General features: G+C 34.5%; 1 protein-coding gene across 1 annotated transcript in view; it reads left to right on the top strand.

The window, feature by feature from the left end:
* LOC105812130 (canalicular multispecific organic anion transporter 1-like) overlaps window positions 1–3,073 on the top strand; it is a 171,550-nt gene that overhangs the window by 121,949 nt on the left and 46,528 nt on the right. The gene's annotated exons all lie outside the window — the stretch shown is intronic.

Below are 3,073 nucleotides of genomic sequence, written 5' to 3'. Positions count from 1 at the left end.
CAGATTAAAACTCATCTGGAAGTTTGGAAAGTAGCCTTCTTTATCTATAAAATGAGGGGCTTACACCAGATAATTTCTACAATTCCTCCAAGTCTTACATTCTATAACTCTGTAGTTCTACTTAGACCTGGAATCATTCTATAGAAATAAAAAATGAATCTGTAAGAGTAGCTGTGGATCACTGTGAATGAAGATTAAGAGCCATAAAGGTGAATGAAATTCTTGAGGAATGCCCCCCTTAGAGCTGATTAGGGGACTGGCTTCACAGAGTCGAACAGAGATAAGTTTCTGATCAGAGAAAGAAAGGGATACAACAACAACCACAATAATGTGAACACTTGCTCTGTGCCTGGAAACCCGAAGTGTTTTAGTTATTGAGGTTGAACCAAATGAAATTGCCTGTACATCCTTTTCTGACCCGTAGAAAATGGCAGTTTCATGTAGTTTAAACTAATACAGTGATTCATTTAACATATATTCTAATGAAGGAATAGCTTAAACTTGGGCATGTTACTTAAACTTCGAGCTTTATCGCTTCTAAAATGTAGGTATTCCATACCCAAATATTGTTCCAGTGATTAAATTAGATACTATATTTAGCACATACAGAAAAGTGCTGAGCATACAGCAAGACTGCAATAAATGCACTGTTATTTAACAATGGAGAAGATAAGTAAAATGCTTGAAGTCCTATGACTAGTAAGTTTCAAAGCCAGCTTTGAATCTATGTCCACCTGACTTCCAAGCCTATGTTCTCAATCACCAAATTAGCATTTCTGAAAGGATTTCACATTAACAGTAGTGAGATGTTCCACAAACACAGCATTCCATGTCAATAGGTTTGGGAATTAAGAATTATATTCTTCTATGAGTCTGGAATCTTTTATCTTTCTTTTGTTAAAGGTTTTGAGTCATTCTACAATAAACTGATCTGTTTAATCCAATGCTTTTCAAATCTATTTGACCATAGACATTTTTTTTCTTGTGTTGCCCATTAACATTCTAAGCAATTTGTGTTCTACAGAATATACTTTGGGAAACTCCATACTAAGATAGACTTCTTTCCAAGCCAGATGGAAAAGTACAATGTAACGAAAGTAAAAAAAAGCTTCTTAAAATTCTGAAATGCTGAAAATATGTTAAGTAGAAAAAAAATTGAGAAATGACCCCGGATTATAGTTGAGGAACCATCATCAAGAGAGAGGTGGGAAAAGAAGAAAAGAATACAGATTGTAGATAATTATATAATTAAGAATTACAGGATAGATAGATATGATGATAGATATAAATGTCTCCATCAGAAAAGCAAATATTGTGAGACGGATTCATGTTCATTCTGTTATTGCATTAATAACCTTCATTGGGGAAAGAGATGTTAATATATAAAATAAGATATAAGGATTATCTATTGTATAAAATAACAAGAATTTACAATGTGTCTGGTTTCAAATCAGCTAGAATCAAGTTTATTGATGTACAGTTTGTAACTCAGTGAGAAAAAAATACACATAGAGGTCTAGAATTCTTAGCAGCAAGAGAAACATCCATTTATACATGAATTTCTGTATCTATATGTATCACATATACATATGAAGGTTAAATTCATACCAACCCAGTGAATCCATGTTACAGCTTTAAAGTAGATTTAATAGCCTTTGAAGAATGCTTTAAGTGAGCAACTATCATTTTCTGTAATATATAAAGCATGCAAGTTTGTCTACAATATTACTGTGCAAAATCTTAATTTTAATTGACTGTCAGTAAATATGGGAAGTATTTTATAACAAAGGCAACAGATTATGTACAGTTTAATCATAAAGATTTTTTTCTGGTTAGATTTTTGTTTGGAGTTTAGAATATAAATTTTCTCTACTTTTTTCTTCTTCACTTTTTATTTCTTACATATAAAAAATTTAAATTTTTATCAAGGCCTATTTAAGCAATTGTAAATCATATTTCTATAAGGTGAGCCTAAAAAATGAAAATCTATAATTTCATATTTTTTTCATCAGAACATACCTACATCTTATGGAACCTGATCCAGTCAAGAGCAGGCTGTATTCATTGACATCATCGTAGCTCTCAATTTTTCAGAACTTTAAAGCATAAACAGCACTTTCACGTGTTAGTACCAGAGGCCCACTATGAATAATACAGAAGGCTAACATTCAAACAAAACTCGAGTACTGAGGCAGAAAATGCTACATCTATATTTTATGACAACAATAAAGATCTTACCTCATTTTCTAAAAATGAAATAGCCTTGAACAGTTTTTTCCTTGGGTCTCAGCTATTTGCTTTTGAATCTCTAGGGCACTCAACACATCCCTAATCTATTGTATTTTATGTTTCACTATTAGGGACTTCCTTTCTCTGGTCCAATGTGTAAAATATGGGCACCTTATTTTCAAAGTGTAGTGTTTAAGGAGGACACTGCTGCTTCCAGCTTAAAGTGGCTAAGTGGATCATTTACTTTCCTTACCTCACTAAATTCCACTGAAATGACAATGAATAAATACAAAAGAAGGTCTGGAGGGGGTTTCAGAGTAATAAATTTCTATATATGCGATTATACTGATAGGAAAGCAAGGGTAGAAGAAAACCTGTGGCTAGGGACAGATACTGGGGAAGCTGGAACGGAAGAGGGAGATGTTCAGTTGAGCCAACCCTAAACGTACGGTCACAGGTACAGAGAATAGAATTGAGCTGCATGGAAGTAATCAAAGTAATTCACTAGAGCATTGTTCTGCTGGCCTGTCAGCCCCTCCTAGAGCACCCACGGCCACCACCAATGTAACAGCCACTCACATAGTAGCAGTACAATGGAAACTAGAAAGCTGATGTTTAAAGAGGGGTTTCTATCACGGCATACATAAAAGAAAGCCTCCTTGTTGTGGTTTTTGGAGAAGCCTCAGCCTACATGTCTTGATCCCCATATGAAGACTTCCAGGGTCACACCCACCCACTTAAGTGGATCTTGAACCAAACATTTCCATTCAGGGGAGAGAAATGATGGGGGAAATTAATGCATGCAATAGCAGAAGAAAGCCAAGTCGGGTACCTATGTTAATTA

This window comes from Propithecus coquereli, unplaced genomic scaffold (genome assembly GCF_000956105.1).
Source record: "Propithecus coquereli isolate 6110/MARCELLA unplaced genomic scaffold, Pcoq_1.0 Scaffold244, whole genome shotgun sequence".
In the NCBI taxonomy this organism is placed as follows: Eukaryota; Metazoa; Chordata; class Mammalia; order Primates; family Indriidae; genus Propithecus; species Propithecus coquereli.
This window is presented reverse-complemented; position numbering and strand designations above follow the sequence as displayed.